Source organism: Phoenix dactylifera, chromosome 13 (assembly GCF_051530095.1).
Source record: "Phoenix dactylifera cultivar Ajwa chromosome 13, Ajwa_hap1_PhDact_Kaust_v1.1, whole genome shotgun sequence".
Classification (NCBI taxonomy): domain Eukaryota; kingdom Viridiplantae; phylum Streptophyta; class Magnoliopsida; order Arecales; family Arecaceae; genus Phoenix; species Phoenix dactylifera.
Genome location: NC_143202.1, coordinates 4094952 through 4107342, shown reverse-complemented (window position 1 = coordinate 4107342; position 12391 = coordinate 4094952). Strand labels below are relative to the sequence as shown.

At 38.8% G+C, this 12391-nt stretch overlaps 1 non-coding gene across 1 annotated transcript; it reads right to left on the bottom strand.

The window, feature by feature from the left end:
• Positions 1-8831: 8831 nt before the first annotated feature.
• Positions 8832-8905, bottom strand: TRNAN-GUU (transfer RNA asparagine (anticodon GUU)). Its single transcript has one exon. It is a non-coding gene; the product is annotated as a tRNA-Asn (tRNA).
• Between the last annotated feature and the right edge of the window lie 3486 nt (positions 8906-12391).

Here is a 12391-nt window from a genome sequence, read left to right as displayed (position 1 = left end):
AGATGTTCGTGAAGGACAGATGCACGTTGCTACAGAATCTGCAAATACTCGAGTGCAAATATGGGGTCTGGAAGAACGAATGCAGGAGATGCTGGCAGCACTAAACGGACTGAGAACCACTCATTCCCATGCTGAAAGAGGATCCTCTTCTCGACAACCATCATCCCGAAATGAAGGTAGTTTTAACACTAGTGGTTCCATATTTATCAAAATAGATTTTCCACGCTTTGCAGGGAATGATCCAACTGAATGGTTGGGTAGGGCCTTGCAATATTTTGAGTATCAAGAAATTGCTAATGACCAGAGGGTTGCGGTGGCTTCCTTCCATTTGGAAGGAGAAGCCAACCAATGGTGGCAGTGACTTAAGCGGGTGCAGAGGGATGAAGGCATTATCATCACGTGGGAAGTATTTGAAAGAGAGCTGTGGTGTCGTTTTGGCCCTACAGAATTTGAATGCTTTGATGAAGCTCTCTCCAGAGTGAAACAGACCAGGACCTCGTGAGATTACCAGCGGGACTTTGAGCATCTTGCAAATAAGGTTGTGGGATGGCCGCAATCAGTATTAATTGAGACCTTTCTTGGAGGACTAAAGGATGAATTGTTGATGAAGTGCGGATGTCCAAACCACAAACACTAAGGGAAGCTATCAGCATCGCTAGAATGAAGGATGAACAAATCACTCGACGACAGAAGCAGCTATGCGCAGAACCTGTTTGGTCAACTCCAGCTCGGTTCGTGGCGGCAGCTCCACCAACTCCGATCCCCACAGCAACAAAATAGGTGGTTGGTTCACCCATAAAGAGGTTGTGGTCGGACAAAATGCAGCTGAGGCACAAACAGGGACTATGCTTCAATTGCCACGAATGAACGTTTCACGCCCGGACATCGTTGTAAGACTCCGTAGCTATCCCTGATTGAAAATGCAGCTATTACCAATGAAGAAGAATGCACCAACCAGCCGGGAAACAAACCAGTTATTCATGAAATGGAGCAGGAAGAAGTGGAGGGCATGCTGAAATTACATTGCATGCATTCTCTGGCTGGAAGGGTCCGCAAACCATGAAGTTGCTGGCACAAGTGGAGAAGCAACCAGTTATTGTGCTCGTGGATGGCAACTCCAACCACAATTTTATAAGCAAACGGGTGGCACAGTTACTACGCCTTCCGGTGACCACCACATATAGCTTCACTGTCCGGATTGCCGAAGGTGGCCAACTTTCTTGTCATGAGAAACATGAGGAGGTACCTTTGGAGGTTCAAGGCTTTAAATATAAGATTACATTATTTTCCTTACCATTGCAGGGGTTGGATATTGTACTGAGAATTCAATGGCTTGAAAGTCTTGTACCCGTGTTGTGTGATTGGGGGAACTTGACCACGAGATTCAGTTGGGAAGGAGAGTCTCGGCTATTGTGGGGACAATGTCATTTAACAACTAAAGAAATTTTGGTGTAGTCACTGCATAACGAATTGCATGGGTGGGGCCTTATTTGCATTAACCGTGAAAAGGGAGGATCAAGACATGGACCAGGCCACTTTACCATCCGAAATAAAAGAGTTGCTTGACGAGTTCAAACTCCTTTTCGATGAGCCACGTTCATTGCCATTAGCACGTGACGTTGACCACTGGATTTTCCTTAAGGAAGGAGTAACTGCAATCAATGTGCACCATAAAGGTATGCTTACTTTCAAACAAGTGAAATTGAAAAATAGGTGGCGGAAATGTTAGAAACGGGGATTATTCATCCTAGCCAAAGTCTTTTTCCTCCCCGGTGCTTTTAGTCAAGAAGAAAGATGGGTCGTAGCAATTTTGCACCGACTATCATGCACTCAATGAAGTTACTATCAAGGATCAATTTCCGATCCCCACGGTCGACGATATGATTGATGAGCTCCATGGTGCGCAATTCTTCACCAAACTCGACTTAAGATTAGGATACCATCAAATTCGAGTGCATCTAAAAGACGTCATAAAATGACATTTTGAATGCACAATGGACAATACGAATATTTGGTAATGCCTTTCAGCTTGTGTAATGCTCCTTCAACTTTTCAAGCCACTATGACTCTCTTTTCTGCCCTTACATGCGAAAGTTTGTTTTAGTATTTTTTGATGATATTCTCATTTGTAACACATTTTGGGCAATGCACTTAAGTCACATTCGAACTATATTCTAAACACTGCATAACAATCAATTTTTTGTTAACTACTCTAAATGTGCATTTGGGAGGGAAGAAGTTGAGTGCTTGGGGCATATTATTTCAATCAAAGGAGTGCAAGTGGATGATAGTAAAATTGCAGCTATGAAGCAATGGCCAGAGCCCAAATTCATGACTGAGCTTAGAGGGTTTCTTGGGCTTACCGGCTACTGCCGCAAAGTCGTAAAGAATTATGGGTTGGTAGCAATGCCCTTAACTCAGCTTTTAAAGGAGGCCCAATTTCAATGGAGTAATGAAGCCCAACTAGCCTTTGAGGCTTTAAAAACAGCTATGACCACTACCCCTGTTTTAGCTACCCCAAACTTCAATGAAATTTTTCTTATCGAAACTAATGCTTCAGATGCAGGAATTGGAGCTACTTTATCACAACAGGGGAGGCCCATTGCATTTCTTAGTAAGGCTTTGGGGCCATGCAAATGGGCTTGGCCTATTTATTCAAAAAAAATGTTGTCCATCTTGGAAGCAATGAGGTGTTGGAGACCTTATTTGCTTAGGAGAAAATTTCAAATACTCACTGATCAAAGGAGCCTGAGATTTTTCTTGAACAACATGTATCTGCCCCAGAGCAACAGAAATGGCTAACTAAGCTACTGGAGTATGAATATGAAATTAAATATCGCCCAAGGAGATATAATTCTGCTGCTGATTCTCTTTCTCGTGAAGGGGGTTCTCCAGAGTTGCAAATTATTTCAGAGTCCGTGAAGACGAGCCTGTGGGCCTGAAAGCTCATTGGCCAAATGGAAGATGGGTATGTCTCGAATTATCAGTATAAAGAAGGGATGCTATGGAGTAGAGGCAGGGTTGTCATTCCGCCCGAATTAAACCTCCGACAAAAGTTACTGGAGGAGTTTCATTCTACCAAAATCGCAGGGCATTTAGGAGTTCTCCGAACTTGGAAAAAGCTTGCACACTCGTTCCATTGGGAGGATTTAAAAAGGATGTGCAACAGTTTGTAGCTGCCTGCGATGTGTGCCAAAGAAATAAGGCTGATTTCCGAACTCCAGTAGGCTTTTTGCAACCTCTCTCGATTCCTTCCAATCTCTGGGACGATGTGACTATGGACTTCGTCGAAGGGTTGCCAACATCAAGCGGGAAGAATGCGATATTGGTGGTGGTAGATCGCTTGTCAAAGTATGGGCATTTCATTGGCATCACACACCCCTTTACGGGAAAGATGATTGCTGAGATGTATGTTGACTGAGTAGCAAGGTTGCACGACATGCCCAAAAGCATTGTAAGTGACCATGACTTGCTGTTTTCTAGCAATTTTTGGCAGAAATTTTTCAAATTACAGGGAACCCAGCTCAAGATGTCGACTGCATATCAACCTGAGACCGATGGATAAACTGAAGTTGTCAACTGATGTCTTGAGTAGTACCTGCATTGTCATTCTGGCCAATTTCCAAAAAATTGGAGTCAACAGCTAATGTGGGCAGAGTACTGGTATAATACCACCTTCCATAGTGCCATAGCTACCACTCCATTTCAAGCACTATACGGGCGACCTCCTCCTATGATGGTGCATTATATCTCAAGCGGATTAGTGCTTGATGAAGTGGATAAGGAGCTCCTAGACCGAGATGAATTGTTAACACAATTAAAGGGTAACCTTGAGAAGGCATGGAATAGAATGAAGCAACAAGCGGATGCCAGGAGACGGGATGATTCTTTCGCCATTGGAGACTAGGTATATTTGAAGTTAAAAGCATTCCACCAACACTCGATTTTCAAACGAGCTCATCAACAGTTGGCGAGTAAGTTTTTCGGGCCATATCGAGTAAGGAAACGTGTGGGAATGGTTGCATATCGCCTTGAACTACCTGAACATTCTTGCATCCATCCAGTATTTCATATTTTGTTTCTAAAGGAAAGGCTGGGAGATGGCGACATTGCGACTGCTACTGAACCCCCTATATCGGAAGAAGGGTGTTTAGAGTTGGAACCGCTTGCCATCAAAGAATATCGTTGGGTTAAACAAGGCCGGAAGCTGATTGCTGAAGCTCTCATTCTCTGGAAACACTTGCCCAAAGAGGAGGCTACGTGGGAACCAGTTGATCACATAACCAAGCAATTTCCATCGTTTGACCTTGAGGACAAGGTCCAACTTCCAGGGGCAGCGCATGATAGAACCGTCGGTAACAGAAGGCCAAATCCCAAGTACTTCGGGTACGTATTCATGGGACATCAGAGGCATGAGGGGAACAAGGAAGCTGTTAAGGGTAGGGCCGTAATGCATAGAGCTGTTGCATGCAAGATCACATCAAACTAGAAGAATGTTGGGCAAAACCACTTGCAGATTTCTTTGCTATTTCTTAGTTATTATTGTTATTATATTTACGTTGCAGTTTTTAGTCATTAGGAAATTATTATAAATAAGGCGGGAGGCATAGGAGTTAGGGCAGAGAAATATTTTCTTTTGTAATTACGGTTGTCTTCAATCTTGTTTCAATGATGTAGGAGCAGGAGCCCGAGTCATCTTAGATGTGCGTCGTATTTCGATCGTCACTTGGGTGTGCTCGAAACACAATGGGTCCAATATTTTTAGCATCTAGTTACATTGGGTCCTTAATTTGGGTTTATAATTTGCTAATTTGTATTTGATGATTGGGTCCATGTAATTAAGTACCAAGTGGCAATTAGATGGCGTGAAGATCAAAGCACGATGTGGAGACTTTGACTTGGTCAAAGTTGAGTTCTTCTAAGAGTTCTAGATTGGTTTGAGTCTAGTCTATTTTGGGATGTGGTCTGTTGGAGAAGTCCTTATGAGTTTGGAGTCCTTTTATTTGTGTTCCATGGTGTGTGGGAAGGAGTCCTAGTCGACTTGGACTCTAGTCCATGCGGCAGGAAGAGTCCAATAAAAGTAGGAGTCTTGTGGTTAAATTGGTCAATGCTAGATAGAGTCCTAGAAAATTAGGAGTCCTTGTTTAGGTAGGATTTGATTCCTTTTAAATTTTGCATTGATAAGAGTCCATGTTTATCCCAACCTCTTACTCTATAAATAGAGAAGGTATGAAGAATAAAAAAGAAATTAGAGAGTTAATTTCCAAAAATTGTGTGAAGCTTTGAGAGAGGTGGACACCTTTTTCTTGGGGTGCGATGCTCCAAAATCCTTCCTTGGTGAGACGCCAAGATAGGCTGAAGTTGAGAGGCTGTGATTCCTTCCCTTCTTCACGCCAACCCCTTGAGATTTATGCGGAGGTGAGACTCATCCATATCTATCTTACAGTTATCTTTCCCTCATCAAATCATCAAGCCAACATATCATCATATCAGCCATCCATCACATCTGAAAATTCTTTCACGGTTTCATTGCAGTACGCCCAACCAATCAGCCTTCAACTGTCCATAAATCCCTATAGTTTCACACCCCAAGTCATCCTATTCTTCCATCCATAATCACCCTTCATCACGTCATCAAATCCAAAGAGTTCTAAGTAATTTGGGACTCTTAATCCCATCAAACCAAATGCAATCAAGGAGTCTTACTTCAACTAGGATTTTGAATCCCTCTTAATCCCATAAGCCACATTCCATGCCCAGATGTAATGGAGAGGTGAATGAAATTTAGCGAAGGAGAGAGTAGTAGGGAGAAGGAAGTAACAAAGTATGGAGATGATTTCACTATTCCCGAATGCATTGAGATGCTAAATAAGATGGAGGGACTTTCAATGGAATTAAAGGCACCGGCAGCTAATGTTTTCTTTCAATCATACAATCAAGAAATTTTTCTTTCCCTGAAGAAATTCAAATTTGTTGGTTAAAGCTTCAAATGCAAAGGCATCAATTTTGTTAAATATATTTTATTAGATGCTTGTGTATAGAATTTTAATTACTATATTTATATTTAATCCAAAGATTATATGTAGCATCAACTGAATTCAATCATCTTCGTCTCTCTTCTTGTTTACATGCCATTGTTCTTTATCCAAGTCTATTGTGTAGAGTATCCAAAAAAATTTTCGATACAAAAATAAGGACAACATATTTTAAAGAACAAACTAACAATATCCTACTATGTTGGTTAGTCATACACGATACGTGCCTATTCATGTTTATTGTAAGTGTCTATTCACACTTATTACAAATCATATATTGATACATGCATATCCATGTTTATTGCAAGTGCATACTTACAATTATTATCATGCGGTTAAAAATGTAAAATAACAATATCTTAGCTTAGTAGAAGATGTTTTAAGAATACAAAACAAAAACTAAACTTAAAAGAATATTTTAAAATTCAAAGGTCTTTTTTATTAAATCAAACAATTGTAAAGATTTTTTATTAATTAGCAAATTAAATTTTATTTCTAGCTTAAAACCATGTCAAATGAAGTCATCTACCTAATTGTTGGAAACATTGAAAATGGTAAAAGAAGGGGTCGGAGGAGGAAGGTGGGAGGGCAAGGTAATCACAATTTATTATCCAAATATAGGATAGGATTAGTTACATAAGATTTTTCTCCCAATAGGATTTTATGTATATTGCTATAGGATCAAAGCCCACATCCCATCACGGATGTTATCCTAAGGTTATAAATTCTAGGCATCCAAACTGGCCGTTGAAGGATTTTGTGGACTCTAGGAAAGTAAACCCCTGTAGAAGGTGCAGGATTTGAAAAATATAGTAGTAAAATATCTAGACTTTGAAATGGCATGAACTTCATACTTGAATGCATGAACTGAATTCAAAAGATACTTCTCTGTTGAAAAGTCCCAAGTTGCTTCAGTTATTAGTATGCTAACTTGGAAAGATTTTTACTCTCTTGAAACATAAGAAAGAATATATTAGCCTTGAAGATTTGCTTCTTTCTTTACATGTTCAAGAGGATCGCAGAAATAAAGATTGTCTGACATCTGAACTTGCTACTGAGGCTAATCTTGTAAAGTTTAGAGCCATCTAAACCAAACTACAAAATCCAGAACCTAAATCGACGGAGAAATCAAAATGAAAACCAAAACAAGAAGAAAAATAATTTCATGAGAATGGTAAAAACACTTCACCAAAGATAATGCTGGCCCAGACTGGGAACTACATTCACTCATTTGAGAATGCCATTCAAGAAACAATGAAATTGCTGAACTCTAACCTTTCATGAGATTAATATGACAACAATAGTAGCAGCATCAGCAGTGACAATAAGAAAAATATATACCACCAATGCTGTCTCGATTATAAAGCGTTTTCAGCTACCATTTTCAACATTGAAGCTCCTGTTGACTTAACAAAACGACTCTCCACTCGCATCCTGCAATCAGCTCTTCCCTTCCTAGATTCATTACATGAGAACTGCTAATCCATTAGTAAGTAAATAAGTAATATGACCTACAAACTTGCATAAGAGAATGGCCAAACAAATGGAAAGGGATAATGGATCAAGTCATGCCTGCAAGTCTTCCTCTTCTCTTTGCATTGCAACATGGCATTGCCCCTGTACTGAGCCAACAACTGTTTGTCAACTTTCTGAGCTTCTTTTGCTGTTACGTTTCTGACATGGTAGGGTTATTCTCCAAAGGAAATTTCCTTGCTTTCGCCTACAGGTCCAGGATCATATGAGGAACCTGCATGCCTAACCATCATAGTCAATGTCTTTGTTCCAGAGGTTTTTTTGGCCCTTGGCTTGCTGAATTGGTTGCAATATTTTGCCATTTGCTGGTCCTCGGTGCTGTGTTCAGCTGAAGAGGAGAGAGGAGTGCCAAGTAAGGATATCTGTGGTTTGCTTTTAAATAAAGTGATCTATGTGCTTTCCTTTACCCTTTTTCTCTCCACATTTACAAAAGATTGCCCACATAATTATCCATAAAACAAAGAACACAAAGCAATCCTTTAATTACTTGACTTAAAAGGTTTTCTCCACCCTCATGTTTTCCCGGTACAATTATGTGACATCTAACAGAGTACCCAGCGATCAAGCATAAAGTGAGTAATTAAGCAAGTTGCAGCCATCTAAACTTCCCCGGTACAAAATAAACCTACTCATCCAGATGCTTCTGTTCCAATTCTTCAGGATTGCTAGCAAGTTTGTCATAAACTCTTCTTTTTAGCTTTTCTTTAAATTACTCTTAATGCCAAATATTGTTACTTTTAAAGATAATCAAGAGAATTAAATCTGAAACTGTTGTGGCAGAACAGTTGCCTGTCGCATAGAAGGCGACCCAGTCAGCCGCACTGTTCGCCTCCTGATATAAATTCTTCATAAATAGCACAAGGTCATCAGATGTTCCAATAAATAAATATAATAGATGTGTGACTTACATTATGAGATGAGATGTGGTAATTGTTAGTAGCTAAGATATCCTCAATTGCTGAAGAGCGGTCCGTCTCAGCTTCCAACAACTCTGCAGTTGCAACGGAACTATCTTTAAGAAGATCACTGTAGCTATTAATAGTAAAACCAGCACTCTTTGCACCACATCCAACTTCATGCAAAGAACATTCATCATGATTTCTTGATCTTCTAAATTAAAATCCCATATCCGCAAGGCAATAGATAGAATTGGATTCAGTAGTATAACAAGAGAAATAATGCATTTTCTTTTTTTTAAAAAAATGGAGACAAATGCATTTTCTTTTTTTTTTTTTAAAAAAAAGGGACTAAAATGAAAAACTTCGCTAGAAGGAGGGCTTGAACCTCCGACCTTGTGGTTAACAGCCACACGCTCTAACCAACTGAGCTATTCCAGCTTATGCTGATTTCGAGCTAGCTGAGACAACTTATACACAAGGATGATGGATATCATGTGCCTCAAGGGTTGATGGATATCACTGGTACATTCATGAAGGAGGTGACTACTCCCAGGAAAACTAGAACAAATAGTTACTTCAGTTCATATCATCACTCATGTCCATATTGGAAGAAAATTAAGAAAACCTTTGTGGAAGAGGTTTTTTCGGTAATGTAATTACTGAGTGAAGCCACTCCAGAGGCTCCAATAAAGTTACCTAACCGTGGCTTATCATTTATCTAATATTTTTTTTTCTTGATTAACATATGTGATGATTCATAAGAGTGAGCTGACTCAAATTATTGGGCGTCCCACTCGCAGCCGGAGAAGACAGGCGAGGAGGTTGGCCGCGTAGCACCGGCGCCGCCTTGCCTGTTCAAAACCTTAGGAAGAAACAAGCTTTGGAAGAATGAACTCCCTCACCATTCTGACGGGAGTTTTGCATTACTTAAATAGTGTTACAGCCAGTGTTGTAATAAGAATGAACAGGTGTTTTGTTTTAACAAAATAACAGTAGCTAGTTGGGATAAGGACTCAAGTGTTAGTTTAGGTTAACCTTCTGTTATCTGAGGTTACATTCCCCCGCAAGTGAATCATGGAGATGTCGATGATGAGCTGGGAACGAAGATAGAGGAACTGAGGCCGTGGCAGACTCTTGGTGAAGATATCCGCAATTTGAAGATTGGAAGGAATGAACTGAAGCACAATCTTGCCAGCAGAAACAAGTTTACGAACAAAATGGTAATCTGACTATATCCATCCCTACTCAAACTTGAAGTTCAAACTTCTATAAATAACATTGCACAATAAAACAACTTTCATTCTCATATGGCTTAGTAGATAGCTAGACTTTAACATATTAACCAGCTAATCCATCACACTGCTCCATTGTGGGAGGTGGCAACAGTCATGTTGACAAGTTTTTGGCATTATTTTTTTGCTTTGAAATTGTTGTTAGGAAAGCCCAAATGAAGAAATCGACTAAATCGTATATAAACAATGGTTAGGCATCAAAACTACAAAGAAGAGAGAGCAGCTACATTGCATAGCTATTTATTATACACAAAAATCAGAATCTTTCTCTATTTATTGGTTGTTAATAAGGAAAAACATCTCATGAACATCTCTTTACACATAAACTAACATATTTGATTAAAATCATGGACAATCCATAGCATGTACACCATTAATCAGAGCAACATCCTTCCAACTCTATGAAGTTCTCACAAACACTCTCTATAGCTTTTCTCTCCCCAAGCTTTCGAGAAGCCTCTTCTCTCCCTCCACCTCTATCATTGCAAGAATCCGCAAATTCATGCAAGCCACCATCTCCACCATTTGCTTCTATTCTCGGAAGGCCGACTCCAGTCGGAGCAGGTCCACCACCTTCTTATCAAGTGACAACAAATGATACCATCCATGCAAAATATTTTAACAAAAATATATTCTAATTTTTGATAATGTGTAATTTCTAGCAATATTTAGCTTTTTATACTTAAAAAAAGGAGAGTGTTATAGTCTTACCAATTTTACCAAATGAGATCAGTGTGGGTACTCTTTAAGCTTTGTTCTTCTATTTCAGGTTTTAATTTATAGGTGCTAACTCACGGTATAACCACTATCCAAATTTTTTTAAGGATGACTTTGGAAACGTAATAATTATATAGCAAAAAAATGCTCAAAGAGATTAGGTGGCATATGAAATGTTTAAGTGTAATTGAAGATGCTTTGAAAGTCTTAAAGGTGGAGTGCAATATGACTGCATTAGGCAATCTATCATGAAAAAGAGACCATCCAGTCTCAGTCCACCTAGCAATCTTTTTATTTTCAAAATGTCATAAAATAGTTATTTCGCACCATTTACATGAGCTCCCAGCTTTGTACTCTGGTTAATTATAGTTTTTGAGTCATCTTCCAATAATACAAGAGTCATCGGAAGTACAGTAGTGCATAAATAAGGCCTTCTTAGCTTTGTTTGAGTTAATATAGCAATAACTTCCTACTCCTTATCAGCAACTAGCTGAAACATTAGCATGTACTTAACCATTTTAAATATTCTATGTATATCTACACATTAAAAAAAAATTATGTATATGTTTACGAAAATTGTTTTAATCAAGAACTTTCATAGTATCAATTATATAACAATTATCACTTTCTTTGTTTCCCTCTCGTAGATTTGATAGCAACCACCTAACTAATGGTCCATTCCATGTATCTCTTTTATTTGTAGGTCACTTTAGTTATGGAAGTTTTTGGGACTAAGCCTAGAGAAGCTAGCATGAAAGCACAAATCATGATATCAACTTCCTAAAATTCGTGGTTGATATTTTATCTTGTCTTCCCATTTGGATAATTGATTATTATCAAAAGGTTAAACATGTTACTTGTGTTCATTCTTATGGAAAAAATTTTTATGTCACCACTTCCGATCATTTGATGTTTGAGTTAGGCCTATATGACATGACAAGTGGGAATACTTCAACATTCTGCTTTTATCATATTCTTCTTTGTTATATATTCTATATATCACATTAGATAGATATGTGGAATATATTAGCTTTTGTTTAGAATACTATTCATTTTCAAGATGCCAATGGAAAATGGCAGGCGACATTTAAAATCTCGTGCTAAAAAGCATGAAGGTTTGAGTCCTCTTCAAGGAATAATATTGAGATCGTTCATTAAATAAGAAATTCAATAACAAATTTTGGATCTAATCAATATTGATATACCGAGTATCTTATCTGTTGATAAGAAATATTCATGTTATCCCCACGATCCGAGTCCGAGCTATTGGAATTGGAATAGGTTCGATAACAGATGATAAAATCCTGGCGAGAAATCGTCCACGTTGGTTACCAACCAATATCTAACATGTAAAAGAACGAAGAATGGACAGGGAGTAGTTTAGGTTTGTAAAAATCATCAATTTGCATCTTATGAGGCTAACAAAAAGAAGAGATGAGGACAGTTCGGAAAAAAAGGGGAAAGGAATCTTACGAACAACTTGGGAAATTCAAAAGCTGAATCAGGAGTCTTTGAAAAAGAAAAAAAGGTTGAAGCAGGAAGATGTAGGATCCTATAGAAGTGGGTCCAAACCACACTCAAATAGGTCCAATCCATCAAGTTCACCTGGCTTCATCCAAAATTAAACTGATAAGGCTAGCCTAGAGCCACTTGACATTAATCTTTGACATAGCAGAAAAGAGATCAGGAGTTATATATGGAATGTATACAGTACTTAACTCTTCAACTTTCAATCATACTAAAATGCCGAGAGTATTGATCAAATTTCATAGTATATAGACATAGGCAATTCCAATATTATTCCCTAGAATGAAAAATGACCAAGTGGTGGTGTTTACAAATCTGAGCCAGAAAGATGGTCAGATTTTGTAGATATATCATCAACGGGTCGGGCTTGGATAGAGCACAAACAGTT